This window comes from Nuphar pumila, chromosome 5 (assembly GCF_984573655.1).
Source record: "Nuphar pumila chromosome 5, dmNupPumi1.hap1.1, whole genome shotgun sequence".
NCBI lineage: Eukaryota > Viridiplantae > Streptophyta > Magnoliopsida > Nymphaeales > Nymphaeaceae > Nuphar > Nuphar pumila.
Window position 1 is genome coordinate 127462393 of NC_143253.1, and position 17138 is coordinate 127479530.

The 17138-nt window shown below is 37.8% G+C and overlaps 1 pseudogene; it reads left to right on the top strand.

Moving 5' to 3' along the window:
• Positions 1 to 16827, top strand: part of LOC149838621 (putative ribose-5-phosphate isomerase 3, chloroplastic) — a 35444-nt pseudogene extending 18617 nt beyond the window's left edge.
• The last annotated feature ends 311 nt before the right edge of the window (positions 16828 to 17138 follow it).

Below are 17138 nucleotides of genomic sequence, written 5' to 3' on the forward strand. Positions count from 1 at the left end.
TGCATGAAAATAGTTTTATTTTTTGCATTTTTATACATATTTTAGTTTTTGTTATATTCATAGTAGTTTAGTTTTAGTTTGCAATTAAAAATGAAATAAAAAAATAATAATATAGAAAAATATTTTTTTCATTTTAAGTGTTTGTTTTTTTTTTAAAGAGAAAAAATTTTTAGAATAGTTTTTTTTTAGTTCTTCATAAATAAGTTTTGTTTTTAAATCTTTGAAAATTTTATATAGTTTTTGATTTTTGAAAATTGCAAAAATAAACACAAACCGGTTCACCCGGTTTGCTTTTAAAAAAAATAAATAAACAAACCGGCTTGAACCAGTTTGCATTTGTTTCAAACCGGTTCCAGCCGGTTCGTTACTTTTAAAAACCCCAAACACAGGAAAAATCGGGCGCCTCCCCTGTACGCCTGAACCATTTCCCTTTTTCCCCTCTTTTCCTTCTCTTCCCTATCTTCTCACCCTTCTCCACCATCACCGGCCCTTCCTTACCCTACCTTCCCCTTCTCCCTTTTCCTCTAATGATATTCCAGCCGGTGGTGGTGGTGACTCTTCAGTCCGGCGACGGCGCACGGTGGATGACCGCCATTTCTTCCCCCGATTCTCTCCAGTTACGGTAAGTTCAGAACTTCTTCTTCTTCTACTTCTTCCTCCTCTTCATCTTATTCCTCTGATTTTTCTTCTTCCACTTCTTCAGCCGATCTGTTCTCCTCTTCTTCTGATTTCATCTTCTTCCACTTCTTATTCTTCTTCTTCTTCTAATCTACATCTTCAGCATTTATTCTTCCACATTCTTCTTCTTCTTTTTCCACATTCTTTTCAATCGATTCTGTCGTGAGGTGTTTGTTTCAGAAAAACTAAAAAAAAAATTATATAGATCGTTGTTGTTTCAGATTTTTGTTTTTCATTGTCCGATCTGCTATTCTTTAGTTGATTCTTTAGTTAGTTTTCGTTGATTCATTCATTGTTCTATTTGTTTGTTACAGCATAGCATTTTCATTTCATAATCACATTAAATTTTTGATTCTTTCATTTCTTTGTTTTTCTGTTCTTTGTTTTCCCTGTTTGTTCATTTACTAAAAATCATTTTCTGCTTTTCTTTAGTTATGCAATTTTCCTGTTTATGCATATAGCATTCGATCAGTTGAATTTCTGTTTTGCATTCATTTTTTTAGTTTTCACCTGTTGTTTTCTTGTTTTTTTTAATACCGAATTCATGTGTGTTCAATTTTTTTCAGGTTGAAATTCTTGTCTTTGTTATTCATTAATTGCATGATTTTTCCTTCATTAATTTTCTGTTTTGCTTTCCTATGCTAATTAGAGTATTCTACTATTAGTTAAATGATTAGTTTACTTTATTGTTAGATACTAGTTAATTGAGTTGTAATTAGTTGTTAGTTGGATAATTAGCATTGTTAATTAGTTTGTAGTTGGTAATTAGTTAGTTAGATTTAATTAGAAATCAAGTGCATTTTGTTATTTAGATTTCTTGCTTAATTTTTTTTGTATTTTTAGCATTAGTTAGTTTAGTATAGTTTTCCTTTTATCTCTGGTACTGCTCGTGTTCCTTTGAATTGTGCAGGATAGCACAGGAGTGGAGCGGAAGCGATTACGTGACACGAAGTACGAAGAATAAAGTCTTTTTACTTTTTAGTTTAGATTTAGGAATTTAATTGGGTTTGTAAATATTGCACTTTACGCCCTCTGCGAAGGGTATTCATTTGTTGTAATAGTTAGTTGTTTTTACCTTTTCTGAACATTTTTACATTTCAATAATTTGGCAATAAAGAATAGTTTAGAATTGTGTACTTGAATACGATATATTCTAGTTCCCTGAGTTCGACTCGGTCTCATCCACTAGTGAGAACCGGTTTTTATTATTTGATGTCTCGTTTTCACATGCTTTTCATATAAAAATCTTTTCAAAATTACAACGATTTTAAAGAAGACATCAGCCAACGAGACCAAACAAAAAAGGGGGGCTAAGGAACACACACACACACACACACACACACACACACACACACACACACATATATATATATATGATCTTGCTTGTGCTTGGCTCATTTAGCTTGGGATTTTCATGAGCTGAAGATCAGCTTGAATCAACACCAAAAATGAGCCAAGCTTGAACACCCTCAGTTTGGTTTGACTAGACTCAAACACATTTGGAGCTACCATAAACAAAGTGATATTCAAACTTGGAATTTCATATGTTCTCTCTCTCTATCTCTCTGTTTGTGCCTCAAGTCAACAGTCAAATACCAAAGGCAGCTTAGATATGCCAATCATGATAAGTGTAGTGGGTTGTTGGTCAAATGGCTCGATTACACTAATCTAAACCCGAATCTTTAAATATATGCACTACTTTTTTTTTGGATAGTCCAAGGGAAGAAACCCCAATCCCCGACCACACATTGGCTGACGTCCAGTTGGTAAAACCCTTGAGCCCCCCTTACCCACGAGAAGTGCACCCAACTTTAACCTTGGGATAAGAGACACCACCCATCGGTTTCTAACTTGGTGACATTCATATATAAGTCACCATGAGCTGAGCCCTTGCGGGCAAATATGTGCGCAATTTCTCTTTATCTTAAAACATCATTTATCTATTTATTTTTCCTTTTTTTAATCATGTGCTTTTTATCTTTTGTTAACCCCCCACGCCCACCCTTTCTATCCTTTGGTTTCCCATGTACGAGCTCATTTGCTTCTCTATAAATCTCCTTACTACATTTCATTTATAACCTATAGTGAATACTTCTTACTTTTTTTGTTTGGATAATGGTTGAAAAACTGTTTTTCTCATCGAGTTCATTGGTGTAAAACCCTAGGTTCTCTGTTCAGACCAGGGAATACACCTGGCTTTTGCCTCATCACAAAGGACACACGTACCCGTATGTTTTGAACTTGTACCGTCTTGTCAACTTGATGGCATTCATTGTTAGGTGTAAGAAGGAAGATAGAGAGAATTCAAAGGAGAAACATGGGTTTTTTAGAGGAAGTGTTCTTGATGAGGTGAAATAGTCCCATATTGCTTGTGCTTGAGTTTGTTGAGGGCTTTATAAGCCACATGTAAACTCATACACTTGTTCCTGAGAACAAGAGGGTGAGATGACCACCACACACACGCGCGCCCGCCCGCCGTGCCGTGTGGAGTCGGGTTCGGGTAATTGGCCCTTTAGGGCCATATCCAATCAAGACAAAAGTACCTTTTTACCCAAAGTTTCTTTGGATATTTGGATTTTGTTACGGGTTATGGGAAATGATAACGGGTCACAACTCCTTGTTGTCCATGCTCGTTATGGCTTTTCGGATTTCGTAATGGATCTCGATCTTTCGAAGTCCGTTAACGGATCACATCTCCTCAGAATCCGTAACGGGTCCTTCCACGCTTTGTAACCGTTCGTGGGTTATAAAAGCATGGTGAGGGTGGGGTTACAGATCAATCTGAGAGATCTGAGACGCTCTGGTTTTCTGAAGAAGAGCTCTGCGATTTCCCATCTCCCCTGTTGCTCTCTTTTTCTCTTTCCTGAGTTATCCCGAAAGGGGTGTTCTGCAACATTTGGTTCGTGGAGGTTGTTTTCGAAGGACGCTCCGCTGGAGTGCACCGTTCGGTTCGTCGTGGCTATTGTATCCTGGGGGAAGGACGTCGGACCCTGATTTGCACTGTATGTAGGGGCAAATCTTCTCTAAGGGGAGTACTTTCGTACGCCTTAGCCTGTTACATAATCTAAACATGTTTCTGTTGTTTTCTTTATGTTCTTTGCATATGTTTGCTCTTATGCTGTCGTCTGGATTTTGGTTGTATGCGGAAACCGACATGCCTGCTCCCTGTTGTTGTTTCGATCATTTGTTCATCATGTTATTTACACTATTGTATTTCCTGATTTATATCGTGTTTTATGTCATGATGACGATTGTGAAACTGTGTGATCCGAAAAATGATCCAACATTCATTACTCTTATCAAATGAGCAGAGCCCTCATGAGCAAGAAGGCAAGTTAAGATATACAGTAAGAACGAGAAGTAGTTACCAACGGGGTGTGTTAACTGGTGGGGTCTGCCTAACCCTAGCTTGCCTTTCAAAAAAATATAAAAATAAGAACTAGTGAAAATTTTATTTTTTATGTGCTTTTGAACATGCATATTAGTGCCTTCATATCCCATACAAGGGCTTGGGAAGGGGATGTACTATGGTGTCTTGACCAATGTTGTCAGTATCCGTATCAGCCTTGAATAGTTTGGCCAACGATTCAGGTGAAGCCGATATCGATTCTCAAATGAATCATTTTGAATTCGGTTAAAAAATAATTTAAAAAATATTGTGTCAAGCAGAATGAGACAAGTGTTACAACCATTAAAATACAACAACAACTACGCCTTCATCCCAAAACCATTGGGGTCAGCGATATGAACCAAAAAAGAAATTCATTTGGGGTCTTCCACATGAATCCTTTTCCTCCAATCATTTCTATCCAATGTCATGTCCTCGGTGAGGTTCAAAGCATTCATATCTTTTCCTATCATCTCCATCCAAGTCTTCCTAGGCCTACCCCGACCTCTTTTAACTAATATATTTTCCCATTTCTCCAACCTTCTAACTGGAGCATCATTAGGCCTTCGCCGAATATGTCCAAACCACCGTAAACGATTCTCTCGCATCTTATTTTCAATGGGTGCAACACCTACCTTCTTACGTATCTCCTCGTTCCGAATCTTATCTTTTATTGTATTTCCACACATCCATCTAAGCATCCGCATCTCAGCTACACTCATTTTTTGAATATGATGTCTCTTGGCAGCCCAACATTCCGAACCATATAGTAAAGCGGGTCTAATAGTCGTCCTATAAAACTTTCCCTTCAACCGCAATGGCATTCTACGATCGCACAGCACTCCAGTTGCACTTTTCCATTTCATCCACCCAACCTTTATCCTATGATTTACATCCCCATCAATTTCTCCATACTTTTGAATGATGGATCCCAAATATTTGAAATAATCATTCACCGGTATTTCTTGCTCACCGAGCTTCACTACACTCCCATCACTACTTTGTTGCTTACTAAACCGACATTCCATATATTTCGTCTTACTCTTACTCAACTTAAAACCTCTAGCTTCCAATGTCTGTCTCCATAATTCTAACTTAGCATTAACCCCAACTCTAGACTCATCAATCAAAACAATATCATCAGCAAACAACATACACCACGGTACATTTTCTTGAATTGATCTCGTAAGCTCATCCATCACTATCGCAAATAGGAAAGGGCTTAAAGCAGATCCTTGATGTAACCCAACCGTTATCGGAAAATTGGTTGTCACCCCTCCACAAGTGCGGACATTGGTTACTACTCCTTCATACATATCTTTAATTATACTAATGTACTTGAGAGAAACACCTTTCTTCATCATTGTCCACCAAAGAACGTCCCTAGGTACTCTATCGTATGCCTTTTCTAAATCAATAAAAACCATATGCAAATCTTTGTTCCTCTCTCTATATCTTTCAATAAGTTGTCTAAGAAGATGTATAACTTCCATAGTTGATCTTCCAGGCATAAAACCAAACTGATTCTCCGATATCATGACAACCTTCCTCAACCTAGACTCAATCACCCTCTCCCAAAGTTTCATAGTATGACTCATGAGTTTTATACCACGATAGTTTGTGCAATCTTGTATATCACCCTTATTCTTATATAAAGGCACCAAAGTACTCTTCCTCCACTCATTAGGCATCTTATTTGTTCGCCAAATCAAGTTAAAAAGATTTGTCAACCATTCTAAACCTTTCTCTCCCAAGCATTTCCAAGCCTCGATAGGTATACCATCTGGGCCAACTGCCCTTCTTGATTTCATTTTCTTCAAAGCCTCTGCAATTTCTTTCTTTTGAATCTTGCGCATGAAGTCACGATTTATCTCATGAAAAGGAATAGAGATGTCTCCAAGATCTTGAGCATGACTATCATTAAATAGCTTATCAAAATAATCTTTCCATCTCTCCTTAATCTCCTCATCTTTGACTAAAACCCTTTGCGTTTCATCTTTGATACATCTAACCATACCCAAATCCTTCGATTTCCTATCTCTCATCTTAGCAAGCCTATAAATATCCTTCTCGCCTTCTTTGGTATCCAACTTGTCATAAACCTCCTTATATACCTTAGCCCTCGCGTTTCGAATAACTTTTTTAGCTTCCTTCTTTGCTATCATATACTTCTCCAAATTCTCATTATCACAACTCTTACTTAGATTTCTATAACACTCTCTTTTAACCTTAATAACTACTTTGACATCCTCGTTCCACCATGATGTATCCTTACCTAGTGGTGCACCGCCTTTAGACTCACCCAATACCTCCTTAGCCACTTTTCTCATGCCACCCGCTATCTTATTCCACATTGATTCTGAATCCTCCTCGAGACACCAATCAACTTCCTTAACTACCTGTTCTACAAACATTCCTTGTTTAGCTCCTTTCAGTGCCCACCACTTAATTCTAGGATCTATCTTATGTCTATCCCTTTTGAGGCATTGTCTAATTCTAAGATCTAAAATTAAGACTCTATGTTGTGTAGCTACACTTTCTCCCGGTATAACCTTACAATCGATGCAACAACCCCTATCTCTCTTTCTAAGTAGGAAAAAATCTATCTGACTCGTATTAACCCCACTTTTAAATGTTACTAGGTGAGACTCCCTCTTCCTAAACCAAGTGTTTGCTAAGATCATATCATAGGACAAACAAAAATCTAAAATCCTTTCTCCACTTTCATTTCTTTCTCCTATACCATAGCCTCCATGTATACTCTCAAATCCATCCCTACTAATGCCTACATGTCCATTAAGGTCACCGCCGATGAAAAGCTTTTCTTCATAAGATATCCCTTGTACTACTCCATCTAAATCTTCCCAAAATTGATGCTTAATGGAATCATCTAAACCTACTTGAGGTGCATAAACACTAATAATATTAATAATATCTGTACCTAATACTAATTTAATAAGTAAAATTCTATCACCCTTCCTACGAACCTCAACTACATTATCTATAAACTGACGACTCATAACAATCCCTACTCCATTCCTATTCCTATTTATTCCTGTATACCAAATCTTATATCCCCGAGGTTCTATCACTTTAGCTTTCTCACCTACCCATTTGGTCTCTTGAAGACATAAAATATTAATCTTTCTCCTACACATAACATCTACTAATTCTACCAACTTACCAGTTAAAGACCCTATGTTCCAAGTGGCTAACCTAATTTTATGGTCTTGGACTAACTTCTTTACCCCCACCCGTCCAACAAAGTGAGGGAACCCTTGCCTATTTGACACCACACCCGGGCGCCGGTGTGACGCGTCGCTTCTGGGCGACGACCTAGCAACCCTTGCCCATTTATCACTGCCTCCGGGCCTAGAGAGTACAACGCGTCGCTCAGTAGGGAACGCCCCAACGAAATTCTCATATTGGTTCATTTTCATAGGATATGACAAAGTTTTTATGCTGGCTGTCACAGGCCTACCGCAACCCTCCTCCTTTATCCGGGCTTGGGACCGGCAGTGTATAACTAAACAGTTATACACAGGCGAAGTTGTTACAACCATTAAAATAATATTAAAAAATTTAAATTTAAGTTTTTTTACATTTAGTAAAAAAATAGCTGATTCAGGCTAATATCGTATCGATTTTCTGCTGATAGGATAAGTATCGGCCAATACACACCGTTAATGACAACATTGGTCTTGACAAGATCCCTTAACATGAGAATGAGAATGAAATTGCATGCTGCCACTCCAATGGGGGCCCTACTAATGAAGGGCTCTGAATGGACACCCCCACTAAACAAATACAAGTTGTACACCTAACCCCTCTAGTTTTTTATTATGTATTTTTCCTTTAGGTAAAGGAAACACATAATGGTTGTGATTGCATCAAGCACCTTGGATTTTAGTAACATGGGTGCATTTCACACTCACCTCTTTTTCGTCAGCATTGCAGGTGCTAACGTTGGTATGAGTGGGCTTTGCTGGCCCATTTGGAAAGATTGATTTCGTCCTTGTTGGGAGAGTGAAATCAGTAGCTTTCCTCTTCACCACCTTCCTCCTTAAAATATGGATATCTGAATATAAATAAAGGGAACAATTGATCAGAAAGTTTGAACCACATCAGTGGTGCTTAACTCGTGAAAAGATCAGGTGCAATATGATTGCACTGCATTAAGCATCTGAGGCCTGTCAGGTGTGGGACCCATGACCTGATGGAGGGTGATGGGATGCTTAATGCACAAATTTTTGTGCATTAAGCATATTGCACCCGATCCAAACTCGCTTAACTCACACTAAGGTTGGCTTAGGCTTAGTCATGACAAAATTCCCCAAGGTAGGGAACTGAATTTTAAGTAATTAAAGAGAATCATGGGTTTTGATTAGGGGTGTCAACCGGTCTGGTTTGGTTCGGACCCAGGTAGAACTAGACTTGGACTGGATTTCGGGTATGGTATTGGGTCTGACCTAGGTCTAATCATGTCCACTATAAGAGAAATCATACCTAGACTCGATAAGAACTACATGAACCAGACCCAGTAAAATAATATTTTTATCATTTTATATTAAAACATTGTGGGTCTTAATTGAAACTCGGGTCGGGCCTGGGCCTGGTATAAATTTTCACAAGCTATACTCGGATCCATGTATTAATCGGACCTTTGGGTCCAGACTCAGGTCTTCTTATTTAACACCATACCCGAACCCTATAGGGTTTGGTCCGGGTAAACCAGACCAGTTGACACCACTAGTTTTGATATCTTATATGAAAACAAAACTCACGTTTGAAAGCATAATATCGGTGACTTGTTGCTGATAGCTTGCTTGATAATAAAAGTTCAACTACTGAAACCATCATTAGTTCCGTACGGTTTCTAGTAAATATTGATAATTTTCCTTTGCTATTTCCTTTTTAATTAAATAAATAAAACATTAACAAAAAAATCATTATTTGGGTTTTATTAACTGTATTTCAATTTCTATGGAGCTATAGTCTAATTTTTCTGTTTAAGACTATCATGAAATTATCAACAGTCTCCTGTGGATATTGTGACGACATGGAGTGGTTTGCAATGATCTTTTGTCATAGAATAATGGAGAATAAAATAAAGCCCCAAAATGTTTGTTTCAGATAAAGTATATGCTTCCATAAGTAAATAATAATTTTTTTTTACCTAGAGAGTAGTAAAAAATTCATGAGATTATCAAAAGTTGTCTCATTTTCATGTATCACTGATCTGTTCATCGTTTCATCATAATGAATACCAAAAATAATAACCAGTGGTAATTCTATTTCTAACAGTTTAACCAAAATCCCACCATAAAAAGATAAGTTAGTTTTCTTCAATTTGGCCAACTAATGCTACTACTTTGTGGCATTGTCTCCAGTTGTTGCCAATTTGCCAATGCATAAAAGGTCAGCATAAAACATAAAAAAACTTGGAGTAAGAAACGTGGGAAAAGGTCCCTCATTAGGTGATTATGTAAAAAGCAACTGACGCGGTGAGGACTCGTTGAAGATGGTCTAAATGATCTTGCCGCTTTGTAGAGTTAACGATAGATCATCGACAGACACCTTCATCCTTGTCGGCAAAATCTCTCTTCAAATCTTTTTCTTTCCCGTCGCTAAAGAGCTACTAAGTCCCTCACATTGACGTATAAAAGAATAATTCAGTAGGCTACGGAGTTGTTCATTTATACGTCTTTAAGAATTGACGATCTCTCAAGTATCCCAGCTTGATGAGAACTTTGTAATACTACGAGTATATGATCGCAAGAGCTTGGATCCTCCTTCCCTGCACGGCTTTGTAAGTCATTGGAAGGAGAAACATAGCTAAGCCAATACTCCTTGTCACAAACTCTGTTTCTCATCCCCAGAACGTGAAGAACCTTGAAACTGAAACCTCTCTCCATACAGGGGAGGATAAACAGAGGGAGTGGCTCGTCTAACGGGAAGGGCGAGAACAACTGTTCTTTGGGATAAGTCTTTTTACAGGATGTTGCTTTCTTCAATCGGTCTTTCTTTCTTCAGTTTCTCTTCTTTCTCATTTTTGACATGTCATTTACAAGGAAATGGTATTAGCTAGTTTCCCAGAGAAAGGAGAACAATAACTGGGAAAGCTTATTTGATGCTATGCTGCTGCAGCCATCCATGCCACATGGAATCTTTGAATGTTGGGGATTCTCTTTGATTTAATCCTATTACACCCCTTTGCATGAAAACACCTTTCATAGTATCAATACAGTTACATGGATGGTAAATGAATGAATGTGATGTACCAGGATAGCTAGAATATAAGAACTGAAATATGAGAACTAGAAATATGGGCATTTCCAACATGTTTTTTTGTAAATCCAACTATGTGGATGTGCTAAGAATCAACTGTTTGGATAGTATATTTTGGATGAAAAAATGTGATGTTTGAATGCTTGAATATTTATGATGATTATGAGCCATTGATTTTATAGCCTTAAAAAATTTAGTTTACTGATTCAAGATGGGGTTCTTGTAAAACCAAGCATGTAGATTACATCTATACTGTTAGATTCAAGAGAAAAGAACAAAAAGTCTATGAAAGTCATGGTTTACATATTAGTTCTCATATTTTCAGTTCTCATATTCTAGTGACTCTGATGTACCATATACATTAGTCTGTGGTTCTCAGATGAATAGGTAACAGCTTAGTTAGGGGTGTCAGCGGGTTGGGTTTAGTTCGGACCCAGGTGAAAATAGACTTGGCCCTGATTTTTGGGTATGGTATCGGATCCAGACCCAGTTCTAATTGGACCCACCATAAGAAAAACCATACCCGAACCAAAAAGAACTACATGAACCAGACCCTAGCCATACCTGGTAAAACCATATTTTTTTTATCATTTTTACATTGAAATATTGTGGGTTTTAATCGAAACTCGGGTAGAGTCTAGGTCTGGTATAAAATTTTACAAACTATACCTGGGTTTATGTATTAATCAGACCTTCGGGTCCAGACGTGGGTCTTAATTGGGTCTTCTTATTTATCACCATACCTGAACCCTATAGGGTCTGCTTCGGGTGGGTAAACCTGACCCATTGATACCCCTAAGCTTAGTTACTTGTTTGGTGGCTTGCTTTGGCGCCTCAATCAAAAGCTGAAAAAAAGCATAGCCGCGGCATGATGGTTGCTGCTTTGTTCACTTTACCTAATGCAAGGGGGAACACAGTGTCGTGCATGATGGACTAAGGCACAAGTGCCTACTGCCATGTTTAGATTAAGCCAATATCCTACATGGACAAAATTAACAAGAGAAAAAATAAAGATAGTGGGGGCAGATGAGCATAGGCATGAGGTAAAGTTGGACCTAAACTTTACATGGTGCCAAGTGAATCGATCTCATACCAAGGAATGGGGGAAAGAGAGATTCCTTACCCTAATTGTGATGGCCCACTGTGCTTCATTCAATTTGTGTTGGGTATTTAATTATATACCTTCACCTGATTCCTAGGGTAGTGCCCAAAATCTAGGAATATGTATTACCCTTTTTTTATGATGAAGGAACCCTCATAGAGAACCGGATCATTTAATGGACTCCATTACTGCAAGGTAAAACTCCGGGTTGAGGACACAACCAAAATTAGATACCCTGCAGGCCTGAATTGGCTAGTTTTTAATAAATATAAAAAATACAAAAATAATCTTTAAATATTATTTCAATGGTTTTAACATGCGTGTAATAAATTATTATTATTTTTGAGCCCGTACAAAACGTTCAATTGAGTATCGGTATCGGCAGAAACAGCTGAATCACAGTGGCCCAATGATTCAGGGCGGATACGATACTGACAACATTGGACAGAACATCCAACCGTACGTGCCCCAACCGTGATAAAGCATCGGCAGGCCCCAATATCTAAGAATATGTATCGCACTTTTTGGCTACAACTTGAGTTGCTTAAAGACTACAACTTGGTTTGTGACACTTAGAATCTTGAACTCTTCCAAGAAGATGATGAGAGAAATCTTTAGGTTAGGATCTTGAATGGAAGGCCATGAAACAATGATATTGGGGATCGATGCTTCTTGTTTCTTTTAAATTAGAACCTCCAAGGTTCGGATGAGATTGGTAAAGTGGAGAGGCCTGGACACTATCATCACGCTTGGCCATTAACCAAAATAAAAACAACAACAAAGACAAAACTTCTAACTGAATGCACACAAAAATACAAGAGAACCATATATATATATATAGAGAGAGAGAGATCAACATTATCACTCATGAAGATCAATAAAATGTTAAACCCATGAACCGAACAAGAAAGAAAACAGAAATAGAAAATAGAAAAATAAGAAGCTAAAGAAAAAGAAACTACAGACAAATACCAACAAACAACAAAGCCGAGCTCAACCGGGATCTGCTGAACTAGAAGGCACCACCCATGAGTGAACATTGATCAGATGGAAGGGGAGGTCTCTAAGATGCATACGCAAGAGAGAGAAAGAGTAAAAATTTCAACTAAACTGGGTAAAAGTTAAAGTGGCTCAGGAGGCCATTAGCTTCGTCATTGCCATATGTTGCGAACATGGTATCATTTTTAGAGAGGGTTTCTTTTTTCTTTTTTGAGATTGAGTACATGGTATTCTTTAGATAAGAGTACAGGTAGAACTTCATAATCAGGAACCAGTGAAAGAAATTGTCCACCAAACAATTTGGAGTAAGCATTTATGCAACTTATTTGGATGCACTGATAGGAACTGACAGTTGCATCTTAAACACACACACACACCATAGAAGTGTGCGCACGCGGTACCCTAATAAATAAAAAGTCACAATTTGCATTTTATGTTAAATTAGCGCATGCATTATGAATTTATGATGATTTTAATGTATATAGCGTCATGCTTTAAATCAGTTACTTAAAAGATACTATATTCATTTTTATAGAATGCAGCATCGACATTAGATGACCTACACTTGAAAACAATAAAAAAAAAGCTCTGCTAGATTTTAAAATACTAGACAATAACTGTAAGGGTTGCCACATCTTATGGATCTTAGGTGTTTTTATTGGCATTATTTTACAATAAATTCTATAGGAAAATGATACATGACCACCTCTTTCAGCCTACAATGTGTTCTCGGATGTACGTAAAGGGTTTGAATTGTTGGCATTTTCTCCAAAGTCGCACCATTCTTTTTATTTTTCAAATATAAATGAACGTGGATGTGGATTGTGGCTGTTGATTTGATGCACTCATGTCGCAAGATCTAGAAAATATTCCTATGGATTTTCTTTTTCTAGAGCTTAGATTAGATCCGAGAGATTCAGATCTTTTAATGAGTTCATAACTATTTTGGCTAATTGTTAGGGTAGATCAGTTAAATCAGAGCCTAAGAAGAACAATGAGAAGAAAAGATGCCCACTCAACTCGTACGATCCGTTCGGATCAAATTTGTCATATTTTTCATTTAATTTGATATTTAAACCAAATTTGAATTTAAACCTGATCTATATGATTCGTTTCATTAGAAGCAAGGTTTTGAAACCCGGTGACTCAGCACTCTTGTTTTGAGTTTTGAGTGACTCATGACTCGGCCCGGTCAATTCCGTGACTCCGCCGGGTCATGTTAACTTTATATTTTATATAAAATATATAAATATATGTATAAGTTATCTATATTTTATAGTATTTTACCAATATATTATATATAATATACATTATATGATATTTTTTTATAATATATTTAATGTATAATTTTATTAATACATATATAATCATATTTTATATATAATATGCATAATATTTATATTATATTTTATATAATATATATAATTCTATATAAAATATATTATATACGTATATATATTCATGACTCGCCTATGACTTAGTCGAGTTTTATTAAAGCCAGTTAAACATGTATTTTGACCCAGTGACTAGGCAATCGATCCCGACAGAGTTAAGAGTCATCGGGTCAATCTGGCAAGTTTTTAAACTATGATTAAAAGTAGGGATGTCAACCGGTTGGGTTTGGTTGGACCTAAGTGGAACCAGACTTGGACCAAATTTTCAGGTATGGTATCGTGTTCGGGCTCGGGTCTAATCCAGTCTGCTATAAGAGAAACCATACCCGGACCTGATAATAACTATATGAACCAGACCCGGACCATACCCAGTAAAATAATAATTTTTATCATTTTTACATTGAAAAATTGTGGGTCTTAATCGAAACTTGGGTTGCGCCCGAGTCTGGCATAAAATTTCACAAACTATACTCGGATCCATGTATTAATCGAACCTTCGAGTTCGGACCCGGGTCTTCTTATTTGTCACCATACAGAGACCCTATAGGGTTTGGTCCGGGTAAACCCTACCCGTTGACACCCCTAATTAAATGCTCATGTAAAAGGTGCGTTATATAAAAATAAAATCATATGAAACAACTCAAAATTTTCTATTTTTCTTTTCACAAATAAGAAAACAAAAAACCAATGTAAATGGTGGTCTGCAAGCAAATGTGAGCCCCAACCAAAGAGAGAAAAAGCTGAAAACAAGTTTTCATGAGGGAGACGGCTAGAATGGAACCATTTTCTCACAAACAATGTCAATGAGAATTTTTTTCTCATTGACAGAAATATGTTTTCTCATGTTTGTTTTTGTTTAGCAATAAATCCCTATCTTCATATGAAAATCAGTTGCTTTTTTTCATCAAACTGTTCCCTAAGATTGTCTTCCTGTCTGCTTTTTGGTTTTCTTTTGATTTATAGTTTTCAATTGAAATTTCAATGTCTTAGATTAGTTCCTTCGGTTGTCTTTAGTTTACATCATGACATGACCCCTTAAATTGTACAGCTGACCATAGGATGACATTTTCATGACTTAATGTTCAATACCTATCAGCAATTTAATAATCTTATGTCGGTGAGAATTGGACAAACAATGTTTAGGAATCTACCCAGCATCGACAGTGACAAAAGCTAAAAAATAACATTTTATTGATCATGATTTTTTTGGTAAATGTTCAAAAAAAAATTATTAAAAAATTAAAAAAAATTGAAAAACAAGAAAAGGAAATACAAATTTAAAAAGTTGAAGATAAAAAACCAAAAGTTGCTTTTTCTTTTCTTGGGGAAATATCTCAATAAGCTACTGTATAACAAAGCCCATGAGAGCTCTGCTCATTTGGTAGCTAGGAGCAACTTATGAAGTTGAAAGAAACGTCATGAGTTCAAAAGCCAACAGGTGTGCATGCCTTGTGGTGTGGGTGAAGCTGGGTGTACTCCTTGATGGACAAGGGGGACCTGGAGTTTTTACATGGGTTCTATTAAAAAAAAAGAACAGTACTATATTACACAATATTGTGCGACCCTATCAGTTCACGTTTTTACATATTTTTACTGCTTTTTGAATATGATAAGCGAACCTTGAAGATCACATAATATAATATAATAATACACGTTCTTAATCAACAGGAATGGTGGCATATGGCCTTCTGTTAAATGAATCATCATCAACAATTGTACCTTAATTAAATCTTTTTAACGAGTACCATGAGATCACCAGAAGAAAAACCCCTGTCCTCTTGACGAACCCTAAAAGAACATTTTCACTAACGTTATTTTACATAATACCACTGAAAAGGTGAGCTATATTGGCGCTAAACTTTTATGGCATATATAAAAAGTAAAGCAGTATAAATTATTTTTTCGGCCGCAACAAAGAAGTGCGCCAAAAAATAAATAAATTCTGTGCACATAAAAAGTGTGCCAGTAATTTGGCATTTCAAAAAAAGAATTTTTTTCTCACTCTTTGGCTCTCTCTTATGCTAAAAAAACTCTTTTTTCACCGACGCTATTTTACTTAGTGCCAGTAAAAAAGGATTTTTCCGGTGTACAAATAAAGTGTGTACGTAAAAGGATAGAGATTAAAAAAATTTGAGTTTCGCGTGGGCTTTTTGTGTTCATCGACGACCACTGCCACCCTCTCTCCTTCGCTATCTGTGTTCACCGGCCACTACTGCCACCTTCTCTCTCTCCCTCTTTCTCTAAGTCAAGACCGGGATATAGTGCTCGGCCTCGGCACAGGCTCCACCGCCGTGGTGGTGAAGCCCGACGACCTCCTCACCCGTGGCGAGTTCGGTGACATCGTCGGTATCCCCACCGAATAGGCTGCCTCCCTCAACATCCTCCTCTCCATACTCAGACGACCACGCACCACCGCCTCGACCTCTCCATTGACGGTGCCCTCCTCTATGAGAAGATGGTCGAGGTCACCTCTGACCGCTTCGACGGTGACTCGAAGCTCGTCGATGGCTTCGGCGGCAGCCACCTCATCGTCGACTATCTCGACGGTAGTACAACCTCAACTGCTCAAGGAGATCTTCAAGGAGGGTTGCGAGGCCAAGCTGAGGCTGTCAGAGTCAGGGGATGAGAAGCCCTAAGTGACCTACAATTCAAATTACATTGTCAATATCTTATTCGAGACACCCATCCGCGAACCCACGCTGCCGCGGTAGAGATCGGCAGGATCGACGGCATTGTCGAGCACAAGCTCTTCCCTTGACATGGCCACCACTGTCATCATTGCCGGGGCCTCCAGGGTTTCTGTCAAGACGAGGAATCTGATTCGGGTAATGCCCGTTTTCTCGTTTTTCTTCAATGTTGTTGTTTTTCCGGGGTTGTAGTTTTTCCGGGGTTGTAGTTCAATTGAAGAAGGTGGGAGTGATCGGAAAGAGTTGAATAGACGGGGGAAATTGGGTTGCTTCTTGTCGGCTATTCAATGACGCTAAACTGACTGTGTTCTATTGGAAGTTTTTCTTCGTTCTTCAAAATCTTCTTTAGACTGGGCTTTTTTCATCGATGACAAGGGACCCACCAAGACCATGCCCTGAACAGTCCATATATATTGTCGCTCCAAAGTAGTAGACTTGATCCCAAGGGAATCGAACTCATCTCGTCTAAAGCCTGCGGACATCCCAATGCTTGCCCTAACCAATTGGGAGACCTTTCATGGCCTTGACTGGGAAGCGAGATGAGCGTCTCGCCATTCCATTCGCGGCTTGCTCGGAAATTGAGCTTGGTGAGCCGAGCTACG